The sequence below is a fragment of the Melanotaenia boesemani genome, chromosome 5, assembly GCF_017639745.1.
Source record: "Melanotaenia boesemani isolate fMelBoe1 chromosome 5, fMelBoe1.pri, whole genome shotgun sequence".
Lineage (NCBI taxonomy): Eukaryota > Metazoa > Chordata > Actinopteri > Atheriniformes > Melanotaeniidae > Melanotaenia > Melanotaenia boesemani.
Window position 1 is genome coordinate 39,172,437 of NC_055686.1, and position 20,747 is coordinate 39,193,183.

General features: G+C 42.7%; 1 protein-coding gene across 2 annotated transcripts in view; it reads right to left on the minus strand.

The window, feature by feature from the left end:
• The window catches only part of LOC121640242 (sterile alpha motif domain-containing protein 9-like), a 43,734-nt gene that overhangs the window by 17,972 nt on the left and 5,015 nt on the right, over positions 1-20,747 (minus strand). Inside the window, exon 5 of one of the 2 annotated variants that reach the window (XR_006010426.1) lies at positions 20,300-20,355. The gene's annotated coding sequence lies outside the window, so the exon portion shown is untranslated. Of the gene's footprint in view, positions 1-19,363; positions 20,356-20,747 lie in introns of those variants that run through there. The other variant, XM_041985938.1, reaches the window with a different exon arrangement.

The following is a 20,747-nucleotide window of genomic DNA, read 5'->3' on the forward strand; positions in this document are numbered from 1 at the left end:
TCATTTATGCTCATAACAGAGTTCATAAAGAAGTTTAGTGTTTAACAGGGTTACTTAGGCATGAAAATGACCGAGTTTGCGACATCATTTCCTTGTGTTAGTCTGGTTATGTTTTTGTCTGACGTCACAAACATTTTCCTTTTTTGTTTATTTTTTTTCAGTTTCTATTTGTTGACGGCCGACTGTGCCTTCTTCATTCCTCCAAACTTCTCACCTCTGACTAACAATTATTTACCCAGGTTACTATAAAATAACAGCTACACCTCTTTTTTTTATGGCTGATATGGCAAGGCAGAGCAAAAATCATAGCATCACTTTTGCCTCTTTGAATGTAAAAGGTGTCAATAATGTGGTGAAAAGACAAAAAATTGATTGTTAGACAGTTAAAAGTGGATGTTGCTTTCCTCCAGGAAACCCACCTAAAACAGGGACAGACTAGACTACTTAAAAGAAGCTGGGTTGGCCAGGTATTTCACTCAGATTTTAATGCCAGAGCTAGAGGTGCTGCAATTCTAGTGCATAAAGATATTCCTTTTCAGTCAGAATAGGTGATTTCCGATTCGGCGGGGCAATATGTCATAGTCCGTGGTCACATTTTCTATACGCCAGTCATTATGCTATCAGTGTATGCCCCGAACTGGGATGACAGTGATTGCTTCACCAAACTTTTCTCTGTTTTGCCCAGTCACAATAATTATAATATTATAATAGGGGGTGACTTTAACTGCGTTCTTAATCCCAATCTGGATAGATCCTCCAATAAACCACAGTCCCTCCTTAAGACTGCTAGGGTCGTAAATAATTTTATGAACGGATCTGGTGTCTATCGGATATTTGGAGATTTAAAAATCCCACAAAGAGAGTGCTTTCCTTTTTCTCCTATGTTCATCACACTTACTCTTGCATCGATTATTTTCTAATGGATAATAAACTACTGGAAAATGTCCACTCCTGTATGTACCATGGTATAACTGTATCGGACCATGCCGCTGTCTCTTTTGCTTTAGAGCTGCCGGATTGCCCTAGACCTAACCGCAATTGGAGGTTTAACACGCTCCTCTTAGAGGACGAGGACTTCACAAAACTTTTAGCTTCTGAAATAGACTTTTTTTTGAATACCAATAGATCCCCAGAAATCAGTAACTCGATTCTATGGGAAACCCTTAAAGTCTATATGCGGGGGCAGATAATCGCCCACTCCTCTTGGTCAAATAAAGTTAGAAATTCTAAATGAACTGATTTGTCACATTTGATCGCCAATGTGGATCAGCGATACTCCGCTTCCCCATCACCTTCTCTTTATAAAGAAAAACTGCAACTACAGACTGAATACGATCTGTTCTCCACAGACAAGGCCACACAGCTAATTCTGAAAGCTCGCCATAATAACTATGAACATGGTGATAAAGCTAGCAAACTGCTGGCTCATCAAATCAGACAGAACACAGCCTCTCGTCTCATTACTAAAATACAGGATTCTGCAGGCAATATAATTATAACTCATAAAGAAATTAACGACATCTTTAAACAGTTTTATGCAGAATTGTATGAATCTGAAGGACAATGCGCTCTATCCCAAATAAATACCTTTCTTGATACACTAGTTTTCAGCCTGGAGTTGATGCTGGAATATCTTTATTGGAAATTAAAGAAGCCTTTAAGTCACCGAGGACAAACAAAACATCTGGTCCTGACGGGTTTTGCGCCGAATTTTATAAAAAGTTTGAAGATAAACTCTCTCCCATTTTACAAATGCTTTTTAATGAATCAGTGTCCTTAGACCCACTCCAGCGCAGTTCAAATCGTCTGATTTTATTAATCAATGTGGACTATAAAATTTTAGCGAAAATTTTGGCATCTAGACTGGAGAAAATTTTGCCGCAAATAATTTCTTTGGACCAGACGGGCTTCATTAGAGGGAGGAACTCTAGTTCGAATGTAAGACGGTTGCTTAACATAGTACATACTCCCCAAAGTGACAGCACTGAAGTGGTATTGTCTCTGGACGCAGAGAAAGCTTGCGACCAGGTGGAGTGGGGATTTCTGTTTGCTACACTCAAGAAATTTGGTTTTGGAGATGGTTTCATCTCGTGGATAAAACTACTCTACTCTAGCCCGGTCGCATCAGTCATAACTAATGGACACCAATCTCAATTTTTTTCTCTGGGCAGAGGGACCGGACAAGGTTGTCCCCTGTCTCCGCTGCTTTTTGCTGTAGCTATAGAGCCTCTAGCTATTGCCTTGATCCAAAGATTTTCATGGTATAGAAAGAGGAGGTTCGAATCATAAATTATCTCTGTATGCTGACGACCTGCTACTTTATGTGTCTGATCCGCAATCTTCCATTCCTCATATCATTGACCGCTTGGACCAGTTTGGGAGGCTCTCGGGATATAAAGTTAACATTAATAAAAGTTTGATGCTCCCTCTAAGACAAGAAAACATTTCACCCTCTCTCTATTCGTTTCCATTTAAAATGGCCAAAACCTCCTTCAAGTACCTTGGAGTGGAGGTTACACATACTCTATCATCACTGTTTACCAAAAACTTTACTGTTCTACTGGAAAAATGCAAACAAGACTTGGACAGATGGAAAGATCTCCCTCTATCAGATCTAACTCTATCAGTTGCCGGCAGGGTCAATATAATTAAAATGGTTATGCGGCCAAAATTTACATATCTCTTTTAAAACATCCCAATTTTTATAAGAAAATCTTTCTTTAAATCACTTGACATACTTCTAGCCACATTTATCTGGAGAGGTGGTTCACACAAGATCAAGAGAGCTGCTCTTCAGAGACACAAAAAGAGAGCTGGCCCGGCACTTCCGAATTTCCTTTATTACTACTGGGCTTGCAATATACAAAAAAATCCTTCAGTGGGTTTATTTTGACACCACAAACCATCCGGAAGTGTGGGTGTCAGTTGAATACGCTACAAGCCATTTACATTTTGGCTCATTGGTAAGTGCAGGTCCAGCTCTATCAACTATGCAGTCACTAAACCCAATTGTCTGTCAGACAATTAAAGTCTGGGGACAATTTAGGTCACACTTTAATTTGAGGACACCCTCTGTATACGCCCCTATCTGGAGAAATCATAACTTTCCTCCAGCTTCTCTGGATGCCACGTTTTCAACGTGGCACATGAAAGGTATTAAACTCATATATAATCTGTTTGCTGAAAGCCAGTTTGTCTCATTTTCTAAATTGAGGGAAACATTTGAATTACCAAAGTCTGACTTTTTCAGATATCTACAAATTAAGAACTTTGTTCAAAAAAGTTTCCCCTCTTTTCCAAATTTGCCCAGTGATAATATACTGGACAACATTCTCTCACTGTCACCTTTGAGCAAGAGATTAATCTCCACTCTACAACTTAATTAGTGACATCAGCCCCTCCTCACTTGCGGAAATTAAGATCCGATGGGAAACTGACTTAGGTCAGGCAATAATTACATGTGACCTGCTTATACATGGTTATGTTTGTTTTGCTGGTCAAATGTGCATGTACATCTACATTGTTGTCATTTATAAAAACAAACAAATAAAATATAAAAGTAAAAAAAAAATGATTTGTTAGCTAAGCTAGTAAGTATTTGACATTTTCTATTTAAAAAGCCCAAAGTAACATGCTAGTGAATTATTTATTTATTTATTGAAGATTTGTCTACTTCTGAATGATGAGATTCAAAGGGGGAAAAATGGCCTCTGTAAACGCCACCGTTATTTTTATTCTGCCTAGAAGTCCTTCCATGGAAGCGTATTTGAGGCGGATTTCCAGGCCCGCTTCAAGGCACGTCCAGGGCTGGAGGGACTCATCGCTCAGATCAGACACTAGGATCTTCTCCAGCTCGACCTTCCTCCTTTACAAAGCAGCTTTTAAAAACAGGATGTCTGAATTTTTTTATTGACCAGCTTTTCCCAGTTAAATGCAGTTATAATGATCATTTCTCCTGAAGCAACTGTTCACATTTAGATCAGACATTTACTCCATAACGTGGAAAATAAAACTGATTTTACTACTTAATGAACCCATTTTGTGTTTTATGTTTTAGAAATTTAGTTTAGCATAATTAAGTTGCACGGTGGTGTGGTGGTTAGCACCGCAGCCTCACAGCAAGAAGGTCGCCGGTTCGAATCTCGACGGGGGGGGGGTTCGAACCTTGAGGGCAGTGGCCTGTCTGTGTGGAGTTTGCATGTTCTTCCCGTGCATACGTGGGTTCTCTCCGGGTTCTCCGGCTTCCTCCCACTGTCCAAAGACATGCATGATAGATTAATTGGTTATTCTAAAATTCTCCCTAGAGTGTGTGTGTGTGTGTGAATGGTTGTTTGTCTATCTGTGTTGGCCCTGCGACAGACTGGTGACCTGTCCAGGGTGTACCCTGCCTCTCACCTGCTAAAATGCTGGGGTAGGCTCCAGCTCACCTGCTGATCACAGATCTTTGCATGTACAGAAGGTTTTAAAACACAATTTTTTAAAACACAAAAATTTATTTTAATCCTTTATGCTTAAAGGGGCAATAAGCAGAAATTCGTCATTTCTAGACTGAAGGAATTAAAAATCGCTGTGTAGAGAGGTGTAATTTCATTACCAGCTGGTCCAGCCACACTTTCATGTATGTTCATGTGAATCTCCTCCTCTCTGAGCCCTCGGCCCTCTCTCCCTATAAAAAGCTTCGTGTTGAATGTGCAGATTGTACAGAAACTAAAAAGCCAAATCTACCCTGTTACACACATAGCAGGAGTACTGTGGGTTTACTCAGTTGACAAATGCTGTCACGGCCCCTTCTTCTTTGTTGCCGTGTTCTTTAATTATGTGTGTGTGCAGGTGAAGTTGGAGTGTACCTGGCTGTGCGTGCGTGCGTCAAGGGCCCAACGCACTGCGCGTATAAAAGACCCGCCTACGGCCGTTCTCAGGTCTCTTCTTTCCGCGATCCGCTCCCAGGCCGCACCTGCGCCCGCTGCACCTTGCTTTTGTTTTACTTTTAGTTTAGTTTTACACCATACAACACTGCACTCATTATATTCTTACACACAACCATACACGCACCTACACTTCTGATTTGGCAGACAGTCACACTCCATGGTTAATTTTTCGTTAATAAATAATCATAATTGGCCTTACTTGCTGTTTGGCGTTGTTTTGTTGTAGCCGTGAGCCGGGTTATAACAGAGTGGGGGCTCGTCCTTGACTGCTTCGGGTACTGTGGCCTTGTTTGTGCGCCGTTGTTGTTTTTTTGTTGTTCTTTGTTTGGTGTTTGGGCGCGTTTGGGTGACGTCGTTCTGACGTTTTGGGAGGTTTCCCTGGAGGACGGATCCTTTGGGTGCTTGCCCTTTTGTTTGCTGAGAGCGTGAGATGCACTTTTGTTTGTTGGCTGGGAGTGGAGGCACGTTGTTTCCCATCTTTGGTTGATTCAGGTGTGTTCCGTGGTGGCCTTGTGCTCATTAGCCTATCATTGGAGGCCTGTGTCCCGGTTAGGTTCAGAGGCGCTGCTCCTTTGGGCTTCGCCTGTTTGTTTTTTTTTTAGTGTCGCGGGGATGCGGCTAGTGTTTGCTGCGTGAGCGGTATTCTTGGGAGCACGTCCGCGGTGTTTTGGGGGGTCGTCTGTAGAGATTGCCTCACATACCCGCTGGTTTTGAGTGCGTAATTACCCGCCGCTAAACTGCGTGTAGCCTAGTGTTGAGCTTGGCGTTAGGTAAGTTTGGTTAGGCAGGTGAGGTAGAGGGGCATTTGGTCTGCCACTGTTTGTTTGGTGCCGTTTGGTGGTTTATCCTGCGGTGATAGCTCTTCTGTTTGTTTTGTGGGGAGAAATCATGGTGAATGTAACGGAGTTTTTTAGCTCTCCCACTGTAGAATTTCTGGATGAATGTACCAAATATCAATTGCTTGAAATTGGTAGACATTATGACATTGAAATTGACAGTAAACGCCTTAAGGAAAATTTTAAGGCCATATTAATTACTAACTTAATTGAGAAGGGTGGCCGAACCTCCGGCTTCCGTACCAGATGCGACTTTGTTACCTCCAGGCTTAACATTTGAGCAGCAGAAAGAATTGTTAAGACTGCAGTTTGAAATCGAACGTGTGAAGTTGGAGTCGATTAGGGAGAGCAGACGCAATGACAGTACGGTGCGCTCATTGTCTGGTTCTTCTGGAAGTCCTGCCGACACTTTCGATGTTATTGGTAACTTGCGCCTTTTGCCAGTATTTTCTTTTTTTTTTTTTTTTTTTATTTATTTTTTTTATTATTATTATTTTTTTTTTTTGCCAGTATTTTCGAAGAGTGACCCGGATTCATTTTTCATAATTTTTGAGCGTTTGGCCGAGGCGCGTAAGTGGGACAGTTCTGCGCACACTTTGTTGTTACAGTGCGTTCTTGTGGGCCGTGCTCAGGTGGCGTTTTCTGCACTGTCTGCGTCGGATAGCCAAGATTATGTTAAGGTGAAGGCGGCTGTGTTAAAGGTCTATGAGTTGGTGCTTGAGGCGTATCGACAGCGGTTTCGGTCGTGCAGAAAGGCCTCTGGTCAGAGTTACCTGGAGTTTTCTCGGGATTTGAGATTGCACTTTACGCGCTGGTGCTCAGCTGCGTCCGTTAAGGACTATGAGCAGCTTTGTGAGCTAATTCTTTTGGAACAGCTAAAGAATTCGGTGCCGGACGCGGTGGCTACTTATATATGTGCACAAAAGGCTGAGACGGCAGCTGTGGCCGCGGCACTGGCGGACGATTATATTTTGACACATAAGTCCCTGTTTGTGCATGATAATGGGCTTAATGCAGGTGACGGGCACCGAGCAGGGCCCGTGCGTTGTTGTGATGTCCCTCCTAACTGGCATGATGGGGGTGACGTGTGTAACTATTGCCGTGAGAAGGGCCACTGGAAGGCGGACTGTCCGGTGTTGAAATCTAAGGATAGAACTTCGCAAACCAGTGTGAAACCGGCCGCGTTGGCTGTTCCTGTTACCTGTGCTGTACAGACTGACTATGAGGGCACCGCGTCTGTTTTGTGTGATCCCAGCGTGCTGGCTTCGTATGATCCTTTTATTAGGGATGGGTTTTTGTCGTTGGCAGGTGGCGTGAAGACCCCTGTTAGGATTTTGAGGAACACCGGGTCGTACGATTCTTTTGTGGTGTGCTCGGTTTTGCCGTTTTCTTCCAGCACTGCAACCGGTGATTACATTTTGAGTCGAGGTATGGGTTTGACGGTGTTGCCCATCCCGGTACATAAATTGGTTTTGGACTGTGAGCTTGTGCAGGGTGACGTGTCTGTGGGCGTGCGGCCAGCGTTGCCAATGGATGGAGTTCATTTTGTTTTGGGCAATGGTTTGGCAGGCAGCTGTGTCTGGTCCGATGCTCCTCTTGTCATGCGCTGGGCTGGTTTTCCTGTCGGTGACAGTGGGGGATGTGTGTCAGCCTCACCTGTGGTCACTCTGTCTCCATCTGCTCCTGGGAGTATTTTGTCTCTGCCTACTGAGGTGTTTTCAGCTTGTGCAGTTACGCGTGCTGTGCGTAAAGCTCAATTGGATGCATCCCTGACCATGGTGATGTTGTTTTGTCTGTGGCGGACTTTCCTTTAAATGTGTCTCACGAGGAGTTGGTCCGAGAGCAGCGAAATGATCCATCTTTGAAGGATGCTTTTGGTCATGCTGTCCCTAAGGTAGAACTAGCGAGTGTGGCAAACAGATACTTTGTGCACAATCGATTGTTGTTCAGGAAGTGGACGTTCGTGGGTGACTGTGTGCGTAATGTTGTTTTCCAGGTGGTAGTTCCATCTAAATTCCGCACTGCTGTCCTTAAAGTTGCACATGATGACAATGGTCACCTTGGTGTGCGTAAAACCTATTTGGGTCTTCTCCAATATTTTTTCTGGCCGAGGGTTAAGACTGATGTGTCTGCATTCATTAAAACGTGCCATGTGTGCCAGGAAAAGATGAAAACGGCTTATAACCGTGGAACGGAGCGCCGTGTATTTACTCCTGGCGACCAGGTGTTCGCTCTTACGTCTATGGTGGGTTCTCCTTTTCGGGCACACTACTCCGGTCCTTACACCGTGACAGAGAAACTTTCTGGCTTATTATGTGGCCGTTTGAGAAACGCAGGATCCTTGAATGACATGGACCATTTGTTGTCCCGTCTGTCTGAGTCCAACGCGGTGGGTTGTCCGGGGTGATTTATGAATCCCTTGTTTTGTTTGGGGATGTTCCATCTTGTACACCTGTTGAATAGTATATGGTTCCCTGTTGTGTTTTGTTTGGCCTGTTTCTCGCCCTCTCTTCTCCTCTAGGCGCCAGAGTGGTTGGGAATGGCTGAGGACGGGTTATTCGATGTGGTGGTGGTAATGGTGGCTCATTTTTGGGTAACTATGCACATTTGGTACTACGTTTTGGTATTTTGTTAACTTTTGGTTCGGTGATTCATGGGGAGAATCCCCGTCTTTATGAGGGGGGGTGTCACTGCCCCTTCTTCTTTGTGGCCGTGTTCTTTAATTATGTGTGTGTGCAGGTGAAGTTGGAGTGTACCTGGCTGTGCGTGCGTCAAGGGCCCGACGCACTGTGCGTATAAAAGACCCGCCTACGGCCGGCCTCAGGTCTGTCTTTTCCGCGATCCGCTCCCAGGCCGCACCTGCGCCCGCTGCACCTTGCTTTTGTTTTACTTTTAGTTTAGTTTTACACCATACAACACTGCACTCATTATATTCTTACACACAACCATGCACGCACCTACACTTCTGATTTGGCAGACAGTCACACTCCATGGTTAACTTTTCGTTAATAAATAATCATAATTGGCCTTACTTGCTGTTTGGCGTTGTTTTGTTGTAGCCGTGAGCCGGGTTATAACAAATGCACCTTGATATTTGCTGAGGGTTATAGTTTTCCACTTGGCTCCAGCAAAGGCCAAAGAGTCATATTATTCACTGAGATGCATCAAGCTCAGCCATCAGAAACCTCTCCACCCCTCTGAGGATCTCTACAAAATCGTCTTGTCTGCCTCCTGCTATCACAACTCTGATAATTTCCCTCATCTGCTTTTGATTGGGTTTTCTGCTTCTTATAGTATCATAGGACTCTTCTGAGATCATCTGTTTTTCCAGGAGGATGTCCAGAATGTTGTCGGTATTGCTGCATCGGAGCAATCAGAGCGCTCCGATGATGGTCCACAAAATGTTCACAACATGAAAACACTGACTACAATGCGACAGTTAACACAGCTGTATGTTCCACATGCAGCATGTAAGTTACCAACAGTTAATGCACAACAATTATGATGCATAATAAAATTAAATTATAATTTTAATGGTTTTGATTGAAAACAAAAATATTACCTTGTTCATGGTAAGTGCTCTTATTTTGGAACTCATCTGAATTTAAATGAAGAGTGAAAAGATCATTAATATGTGGAATCCATGCATTCATACAGCACTATTTCATGGCTGCACTCACATATTCCGGACGACAGCGTTGCTGTACCCGGCTTTGTGACCGTGCGGGCGGACAGAGACGTAAGAGACAGCGGTAAGAAGAAAGGAGGAGGGATTGTGCTTTATGTGAATGAACGTTGGTGCAATCCCGGACATGTCCGTGTCAAGGAACGTCTCTGCAACCCAAACGTGGAACTGCTGGCTGTTGGGCTACGGCCGTATTACTTGCCAAGAGAGTTTACATCAGCCATTGTGGTAACTGTCTACATTCCCCCGTCAGCTGATGCAGAGGCCGCCGCTGACGGCATCAGCTCCGTCGTCTCCCGGTTGCAGACGCAGCAACCAAATGCCTTTATGGTAATCACAGGGGACTTTAATTATGCTAGCATGGACAGAACACTGACTGACTTCACTCAGTATGTGGACTGCTCCACTCGGGACAATAAACTCTGGATCTACTTTATGCAAACACACAGGGAGCATACAGTGCAACCGCCCTTCCCCCCCTCGGCAGGTCAGATCACAACCTGGTCCTGCTTTCACCAAAGTACATGCCTATTGTCCGGCGGCAGCCTGTGCCCACAAGGAGAGTGAGGAAGTGGACACAGGAGGCTGAGGAGGCCCTGCAGGACTGCTTTGACTGCACAGACTGGGAGGCACTCTGCCTGCCTCATGGGGAAGACATCAACGGTATGACGGACGGCATCACGGAATACATCAAATTCTGTGAGGACACTGTCATGTCCTCCAGGACTGTTAGATGCTTCCCAAACAACAAGCCATGGATCACTAGCGACCTGAAGACCCTACTCAACAAGAAGAAGAGAGCCTTCAGGTCTGGAGACAGGGAGGAGCTGAGGAGGGTGCAGCACCAACTGAGGGACAAGTTGAGGGAGTGTAAGGACTCTTACAAGAGGAAGCTGGAGGCCAAACTCCAGAAGAACAACATGAGGGAGGTGTGGTCTGGAATAAAGGAGATCACAGGATGTGGGGTGAGAGGCAGACTGGCTGATGGTAATAGGGAGAGAGCTAACGAGCTTAACACCTTTTTCAACAGGTTTAGCTCTCAGACTGCCCCTGTCTCCTCTGCCCCTACCCCAGCCATCCCACACCTCCCCCTTCCTCTTCCAACTGCTCCACTGCTCCCCCCCCTACAGTGAGCCCCTGGATCAGACTGGACTTCAACCCATAACACCTCCCCCCGCCCCAACCCCTTCCCCTGGCTTGACTGTAACAGCCTGGCAGGTGAGGAGACAGCTGGAGAGAGTGAACAGACACAAGGCTGCTGGCCCGGACGGTATCAGCCCCAGGATACTGAGGACCTGTGCCAGCCAGCTGTCTGTAGTTCTCCAGCACCTCTTCAATCTGAGCCTCAGCCTGGAGAAGGTGCCACAACTTTGGAAGACCTCCTGCCTGGTTCCTATTCCTAAGAAGTCATCTCCATCTGGCCTCAGTGATTACCGTCCAGTTGCCCTTACATCACATGTGATGAAGGTGCTGGAGAGGCTGGTGTTGGCCCACCTGAGGCCGCTGGTGAAACCTTCTCTCGACCCTCTGCAGTTTGCCTACCGGCCACGTGTGGGGGTGGATGATGCTGTCATCTATCTGCTGCAGCGAGCTCACTCGCACCTGGATGGTAGTGGAGGTATTGTGAGAGTCACATTCTTTGATCTCTCCAGTGCCTTCAACACCATCCAGCCTTCTTTACTGAGTGGGAAGCTGCAGCTGATGGGTGTCGGCGGGTCCTCTGTCTCCTGGATCGCTGATTACCTGACAGACAGGCCGCAGTTTGTCCGGCTGGGCGGTGTCCTGTCTGATGTGGTGATGAGTGATGTAGGAGCCCCGCAGGGCACTGTGCTCTCTCCATTCCTGTTCACCTTATACACCACAGACTTTCAGTACCACTCAGAGTCATGTCACCTTCAGAAATTTTCTGACGACTCTGCAGTTGTTGGGTGTATAAGTGGTGGACGGGACGAGGAGTACAGGGGGCTGGAGGACGGATTTGTGGAGTGGGCAGGTAAGAATCACCTGCTGCTTAATGTAGACAAGACCAAAGAGATGGTGTTAGACTTCAGGAAGAAGGGATCAGCTCCACAGCCCCTCTGCATCCTGGGTAGTGATGTGGACACGGTTGAGGAATATAAATACCTGGGAGTGACTATCGATAACAGACTGAGTTGGAAGACCAACAGCACAGCTGTGTACAAGAAGGCCTGCAGCAGACTCTACTTCCTGGGGAAGCTGCGGTCGTTCAGCGTGTGCAGCAAGATGCTGGAAATCTTTACCAGTCTGTGGTGGCCGGTGCCCTGTTTTCATCTGTGGTCTGCTGGGGGGGCAGCATTGCAGCCAGTGACACCAACAGACTGAACAAACTGATCAGGAAGGCTGGCTCTGTCATTGGCTGCAGACAGGACACTTTAGAAGCAGTGGTGGAGAGGAGGACACTGAACAAACGGATCAGGAAGGCTGGCTCTGTCATTGGCTGCAGACAGGACACTTTAGAAGCAGTGGTGGAGAGGAGGACACTGAACAAACGGATCAGGAAGGCTGGCTCTGTCATTGGCTGCAGACAGGACACTTTAGAAGCAGTGGTGGAGAGGAGGACACTGAACAAACGGATCAGGAAGGCTGGCTCTGTCATTGGCTGCAGACAGGACACTTTAGAAGCAGTGGTGGAGAGGAGGACACTGAACAAACTGATCAGGAAGGCTGGCTCTGTCATTGGCTGCAGACAGGACACTTTAGAAGCAGTGGTGGAGAGGAGGACACTGAACAAACTGTTATCTATCTTGGATAACCCGGACCACCCTCTCCACCCTGTGCTGGACAGACAGCGGAGCTCCTTTTCCAAAAGGCTCAGACAGCTTCGCTGTCTCAAGGACCGCTTCAGGAAATCTTTCCTGCCACACGCAATAAGACTGTTTAACTCACCATCATTGTGTCAGAGATAACAATATGAGTGACTGTTGTAACTGGTGAAATTTTGGACTGACTGGATCAACCTTGCACAGTTAAACTCCTCATCCGGTGTCATTGAAAACAATTGTCAAGTATGTAACTGGGTAATTTTGTGTGTAACTGGTTAATTTTGCACAGACAAGCTCAATTTCGCACACCACACTACTAATTATTGCACTGGACTATATTATTTGCTGGCTATTCTCACTTCTTACTGTGTTTAGCTAAATATCTCATTGTACAAGTCTTTGTAGATATTGAAATTTTTTATACTGTTTTTATTTTGCTACCTTTAGAAGCACAACTGCTAAATGACTGTACCATCGCAACACCTAAATTTCCCAACTTGGGATGAATAAAGTACTTCTATTCTATTCTATTCTATTCTATTCTATTCTATTCTATTCTATTCTATTCTTCTGGGCACCTGTCAGTCATGGCCCCTAGAATCCCTCTCCTTTACCCCCACTTTTCGGCGCCCCAAGACATAGTGACCTTTTTGAGACTGTAGGCTGATTTTGTTAAAGAGAAACAAATGGTCACATTAAGTAACAAACAAGAGAAAAGAGAAGCACAAAAACATAAGATGTGATGGCATTGAAATTATGCATTGTTGTTTCCAGGGGCCTCATTTATAAAGCTGATGTACGTACAAAAACCGGCGTGCAATAGTCAAGTTTTGGGATTTATAAAAATCAAACTTGAAGGGAAAATGTCCCTACCACCATGACAACTCTGACCCTGGCATACACACAAAATCTGGAAAAATGGGAAACAGCTAAATGTTGGAGGAAACCTTAAAAATGCACAAGTAATAAAAAACAGGTACTTCTTCCCACATTAGGCGCATTCCGACAGAGAAGTTCTAAGAACGCAGTTCTAATAACTGTCCTAGTTCTAGGAACTACCTTCTCCAGGGGAACTGTTTCATGTTGCATTCGCACATGAGTTGGGGGCAGTAGCGGGACCGATGTGACGCATACGTCTGCGACAGTGACGTGTGACTTTACCGCCACATAACAACAAAACAAAACCCGCTAAAAACAAAACAACACGGCAAGCTAATATGGAGAACGAAGAGATCGTAGTGTTCATGCTCTGCTTGATGGAGATGTTACTGATGGACGATACAACCAGGCGTCTCACGTCGAGGCTGGAAGGCTCCTGAAAGTCAGAAGATGAAGAATCCAGCGGCAGGAGATCCGCCGCAGACAAAGGAGACGACATGTAAGTTTAACTTATTAAACATGCGCCGATTGTATACGTGTCTTATGAGTAAACATTTCAGATGGGTTTCTACTGTCTGTGTTGAGCAGATTACAATAAGTAAATATTTCAGATGGGTTTCTACTGTCTGTGTTGAGTAGATTACAATAAGTAAATATTTCAGATGGGTTTCTACTGTCTGTGTTGAGTAGATTACAATAAGTAAATATTTCAGACGAGTTTCTACTGTCTGTGTTGAGTAGATTACAATAAGTAAATATTTCAGACGGGTTTCTACTGTCTGTGTTGAGCAGATTACAATAAGTAAATATTTCAGACGGGTTTCTACTGTCTGTGTTGAGTAGATTACAATAAGTAAATATTTCAGACGGGTTTCTACTGTCTGTGTTGAGCAGATTACAATAAGTAAATATTTCAGACGGGTTTCTACTGTCTGTGTTGAGCAGATTACAATAAGTAAATATTTCAGACGGTTTTCTACTGTCTGTGTTGAGCAGATTAAAATAAGTAAATATTTCAGACGGTTTCTACTGTCTGTGTTGAGCAGATTACAATAAGTAAATATTTCAGACGGGTTTCTACTGTCTGTGTTGAGCAGGTTACAATAAGTAAATATTTCAGACGGTTTTCTACTGTCTGTGTTTAGCAGATTACAATGAGTAAACATGTCAGACGGTTTTCTACTGTCTGTGTTGAGCAGATTACAATGAGTAAATATTTCAGACGGGTTTCTACTGTCTGTGTTGAGCAGATTAAAATAAGTAAATATTTCAGGCGGGTTTCTACTGTCTGTGTTGAGTAGACTACAATAAGTAAATATTTCAGACGGGTTTCTACTGTCTGTGTTGAGTAGATTACAATAAGTAAATATTTCAGACGGTTTTCTACTGTCTGTGTTGAGCAGGTTACAATAAGTAAATATTTCAGACTGTTTTCTACTGTCTGTGTTGAGCAGATTACAATAAGTAAATATTTCAGACGGTTTTCTACTGTCTGTGTTGAGCAGGTTACAATAAGTAAATATTTCAGACGGTTTTCTACTGTCTGTGTTGAGCAGATTAAAATAAGTAAATATTTCAGACGGTTTTCTACTGTCTGTGTTGAGCAGATTACAATAAGTAAATATTTCAGACGGTTTTCTTCTGTCTGTGTTTAGCAGATTACAATAAGTAAACATGTCAGACGGTTTTCTACTGTCTGTGTTGAGCAGATTAAAATAAGTAAATATTTCAGGCGGGTTTCTACTGTCTGTGTTGAGCAGATTACAATAAGTAAATATTTCAGACGGTTTTCTACTGTCTGTGTTGAGCAGATTACAATAAGTAAATATTTCAGGCGGGTTTCTACTGTCTGTGTTGAGCGGATTACAATAAGTAAATATTTCAGACGGTTTTCTACTGTCTGTGTTGAGCAGATTACAATAAGTAAATATTTCAGATGGTTTTCTACTGTCTGTGTTGAGCAGATTACAATAAGTAAATATTTCAGACGGTTTCTACTGTCTGTGTTGAGCAGATTACAATAAGTAAATATTTCAGACGGGTTTCTACTGTCTGTGTTGAGCAGGTTACAATAAGTAAATATTTCAGACGGTTTTCTACTGTCTGTGTTTAGCAGATTACAATGAGTAAACATGTCAGACGGTTTTCTACTGTCTGTGTTGAGCAGATTAAAATAAGTAAATATTTCAGGCGGTTTTCTACTGTCTGTGTTGAGCAGATTACAATGAGTAAACATGTCAGACGGTTTTCTACTGTCTGTGTTGAGCAGATTAAAATAAGTAAAAATTTCAGGCGGGTTTCTACTGTCTGTGTTGAGTAGACTACAATAAGTAAATATTTCAGACGGGTTTCTACTGTCTGTGTTGAGTAGATTACAATAAGTAAATATTTCAGACGGTTTTCTACTGTCTGTGTTGAACAGATTACAAAAAGTAAATATTTCAGACTGTTTTCTACTGTCTGTGTTGAGCAGGTTACAATAAGTAAATATTTCAGACGGTTTTCTACTGTCTGTGTTGAGCAGGTTACAATAAGTAAACATTTCAGACGGTTTTCTACTGTCTGTGTTGAGCAGGTTACAATAAGTAAACATTTCAGACGGGTTTCTACTGTCTGTGTTGAGCAGGTTACAATAAGTAAATATTTCTGACGGTTTTCTACTGTCTGTGTTTAGCAGATTACAATAAGTAAACATGTCAGACGGTTTTCTACTGTCTGTGTTGAGCAGATTAAAATAAGTAAATATTTCAGGCGGTTTTCTACTGTCTGTGTTGAGCAGATTACAATGAGTAAACATGTCAGACGGTTTTCTACTGTCTGTGTTGAGCAGATTAAAATAAGTAAATATTTCAGGCGGGTTTCTACTGTCTGTGTTGAGTAGACTACAATAAGTAAATATTTCAGACGGGTTTCTACTGTCTGTGTTGAGTAGATTACAATAAGTAAATATTTCAGACGGTTTTCTACTGTCTGTGTTGAGCAGATTACAATAAGTAAATATTTCAGACGGTTTTCTACTGTCTGTGTTGAGCAGGTTACAATAAGTAAACATTTCAGACGGTTTTCTACTGTCTGTGTTGAGCAGGTTACAATAAGTAAACATTTCAGACGGGTTTCTACTGTCTGTGTTGAGCAGGTTACAATAAGTAAATATTTCAGACGGTTTTCTACTGTCTGTGTTTAGCAGAGTACAATAAGTAAACATGTCAGACGGTTTTCTACTGTCTGTGTTGAGCAGATTAAAATAAGTAAATATTTCAGACGGTTTTCTACTGTCTGTGTTGAGCAGATTACAATAAGTAAATATTTCAGACGGTTTTCTACTGTCTGTGTTGAGCAGGTTACAATAAGTAAACATTTCAGACGGGTTTCTACTGTCTGTGTTGAGCAGGTTACAATAAGTAAATATTTCAGACGGTTTTCTACTGTCTGTGTTTAGCAGATTACAATAAGTAAACATTTCAGACGGTTTTCTACTGTCTGTGTTGAGCAGATTAAAATAAGTAAATATTTCAGGCGGGTTTCTACTGTCTGTGTTGAGCAGATTACAATAAGTAAATATTTCAGACGGTTTTCTACTGTCTGTGTTGAGCAGATTAAAATAAGTAAATATTTCAGGCGGGTTTCTACTGTCTGTGTTGAGCAGATTACAATAAGTAAATATTTCAGACGGTTTTCTACTGTCTGTGTTTAGCAGATTACAATAAGTAAACATGTCAGACGGTTTTCTACTGTCTGTGTTGAGCAGATTAAAATAAGTAAATATTTCAGGCGGGTTTCTACTGTCTGTGTTGAGTAGATTACAGTAAGTAAATATTTCAGGCGGGTTTCTACTGTCTGTGTTGAGCAGATTACAATAAGTAAATATTTCAGACGGGTTTCTACTGTCTGTGTTGAGTAGATTACAATAAGTAAATATTTCAGACGGGTTTCTACTGTCTGTGTTGAGCAGATTACAATAAGTAAATATTTCAGACGGGTTTCTACTGTCTGTGTTGAGCAGATTACAATAAGTAAATATTTCAGACGGTTTTCTACTGTCTGTGTTGAGCAGGTTACAATAAGTAAATATATCAGACGGTTTTCTACTGTCTGTGTTTAGCAGATTACAATGAGTAAACATGTCAGACGGTTTTCTACTGTCTGTGTTGAGCAGATTAAAATAAGTAAATATTTCAGGCGGGTTTCTACTGTCTGTGTTGAGTAGATTACAATAAGTAAATATTTCAGACGGGTTTCTACTGTCTGTGTTGAGTAGATTACAATAAGTAAATATTTCAGACGGGTTTCTACTGTCTGTGTTGAGCAGATTACAATAAGTAAATATTTCAGACGGTTTTCTACTGTCTGTGTTGAGCAGGTTACAATAAGTAAATATTTCAGACGGTTTTCTACTGTCTGTGTTGAGCAGGTTACAATAAGTAAATATATCAGACGGTTTTCTACTGTCTGTGTTTAGCAGATTAAAATAAGTAAATATTTCAGGCGGGTTTCTACTGTCTGTGTTGAGTAGATTACAATAAGTAAATATTTCAGACGGGTTTCTACTGTCTGTGTTGAGTAGATTACAATAAGTAAATATTTCAGACGGTTTTCTACTGTCTGTGTTGAGCAGGTTACAATAAGTAAATATTTCAGACTGCGGGTTTATTGTAACTCGTGTTCTGTTTCAGACGTTGCTGCAGCTCATTGAACTCCTCACCGTCCGGCTGGTCCGGAGCAAAGCTGATAACTAGTGGGAAAAGGTTGTTCCCAATTCTACCGATGAGCAGTGGACAGAAAATTTCTGTATGTCCAGGGAGACATTTCATTACATCTGTGGCCGCCTGAAGCTGCACTGGAGAGGATGGACACAACCACCTGCTGCAGGTACTGAAGGAGATGGAGAACAGCCTGGATGCTTTACCTCCTGCCTTCCAGCTAATCACTACACACCTCTTCATAATAAGCATCATGTTCTGGAAGTTCCACAGACAGAACATACATGTATACATGATGTACACATTTAAAGAGAAAATGTTCCATAGAAAATGCATCATTTCATTTTTTTTGTTATGTGTAAAATAAAGATCTCATCTGCTTTAAGCTTTGTGTGTTTTATGGACTCATCAGTAGAAAGGTGGAGGAGTAATCCATCACTGAAGGGTTGGTTGTGACTGAGTTATGGTTTAGAATTATGAGGACATAGTCACACAGATTTAGCGTATATGAAGGTAAAAATATAAAAAGGGTGGTGAAATGTTTACAGGTGTGTAATTTGTGTCAGATCTTGGTTAAACATGATAAACTTTGTTCTGTGATATGGAGCATATTATAAAGTTGATAAACTAATGTAATTTACACCCAGGGATAAGACTTAAAATGTAGCGTCCAAAGATGGATTATTTAATATTTCATAGCTGTGATAAGTTAATAAGTACTCAATATTTTTATTAGCTAATATTTTATAGATTTGGCCAAAGCACATCTAACAGACACAAACTGAATACTTCAGACTCTTTACAAAGTCATTTATTTTTTTATAGTGAATACAGCAGAGCAAAAATAACTATGTACATGTGTGTATAAGCTGCATATCACACTGGCTTTTCCTGCCGCACGCAGGAGTCATTTGCTGCGGCGTTGACCGAGTAAACATGTCGGTGGTCCAAGCTGTCCAATTTACTGTTTGTTCGGTTCGTCCCACTCCGGTTGTCGTGGTCCTTAATTTATTTGTAGTCTTGTGTGAGTTTTCACAGGCGCTGCTTCGCGTTATCTCGCGTTTTCTGACTGAGAGCTGATCAGGAATATTTTTATATTTCGCTGCGAACCTTCAAAACCTCTCTGAAAATCCTCTGTGGTGTAGACGGTCAGAAGAGCTTCGACCTCCTCGTCGGCCCATTTATCGCTTGCTCTGTTGTTGTTTTTGTCCGTATGTGCAACCGTGTTTTTTAAATGTGGCAGGGACACAAAATGCGGAAATCTGGCAAGGGGCGTAGTTACCAGTCACCAAACACCTACGTCATGAGGGTTCCTATAGAAACCCGTTTAGACCCTGCCTCGGAGCAGGAGCCAAAATGGTTCTAGGAACTGGGGGCTTTGGTCCCTAGTTCCTATATGTCGGAATGCGCGAAAAAACGGCCTGGTTCCTGAAAAGGTTATAGGAACTACAAAAGGTTCCTACAGTCGGAAAGAGCCTATTATTAAAATAGGCAGGCACTTATTCCCCACTTTTCTAATTAATCAGGTACTGTTCCACACAATTTCTTTTTACCTTTCTCTTTAGGTTCTTCTCCTGCATGTTCGTTTTGATGGAGCATAGATGACAAACTACTTCTCTCAGTTAACAATTTATTAATTTAAAAGGTATGGGAATGTGGGAATTACAGAACCCCGGGTCCATATCTATCCCTGACAAACAGACATAAGAAATGTCCTGCTGGCCGCTACAGACAGGACCTCCACTCTCTGTCTCTGGACCCTTATATATTACAGCTCCTCCTTTCTATACACAGTTTAGCTGACTAATGGTGCAGTTGCAGGAATTGGGTCAGATGCAGTCACAGGTCCTGTGAACCCATCTGCTTGTGTTCTAAAAAATAGGAACAAGAAGACAATACACAGACAAAAAGGAGCTTTCCTCTAGACTCCGGTTAACTTAGACACTTCCTTGAAATATAATATTTCACATGTTCACACACAATTAGTCAGCCCGTCACATGTTCTTCTCACCCACCTCATATGAAGAGTCTCATTATTGCTTAAGCACACTAGCACACATGTTAGTAAGTATATGAGCTTGAAGATGAGATATATTTAATATGATTAATAGAATAAGAATATAAATTAAAATAAGTAGCACACCTAAGTAATTCCTTGATGAGTATCCCAATAAATGTATTTACAATTACCAACAGTACAAAGTAAAACCAAGGACATGATGGGAAATGTGAGACATTTGTGCACAATCCACTAATATCTTTCACACCACACAAGTGATGCAACACTTATGAAACATGTAAGAGGTGGATTTCTATTTATTTATAAATTTTTACATGATGCCTTTTTATTGTCCCAAATTCTGTCCAGACGGTCTTTATCTCCTGCAGCTCCTTGTCCACCTGGTTTATAGTGGTGATGGTGTCCCTCTGCACCTGCAGGACTTCCTCTGAGGACACGGCTGCTGCGGTGCTGGGTGGAGTCTCTGGCCTCACCCTCTACAATCACAGCTGCAGCACTGCCCACCCAACTGGAACACCCAGGAACTAGAAGGAAATATTATTTAACACTAAATAAACTGCTACCAGTCTCAGATGTATTTGTACATATTCATTTTATATATTAAAACAAATTACTAAATTATCGGCATCAGTACTGTCATTTAGCAGACACTTTTCTCCAAAGCAATTCACCCCTGTAGGATTTGAACTTTGGTCTCCCACATGGGAGACAATTGCCCTGGCAACTGAGATATCCAGCTGCACCAGCCAATGCCTCTGGTGTGTCTTGCCTTCTGACATGGTGTTGACAGCATCTGCCACCTACTGCACTCCTCTGCCTTTCTGACTGGTAATGCCCATGCCGTGCCCACCAATTACAACCTTTTTACATTTTTCAACCTGGTCCATCAGGATCTCAGTCTCATCAGATAGGTGCT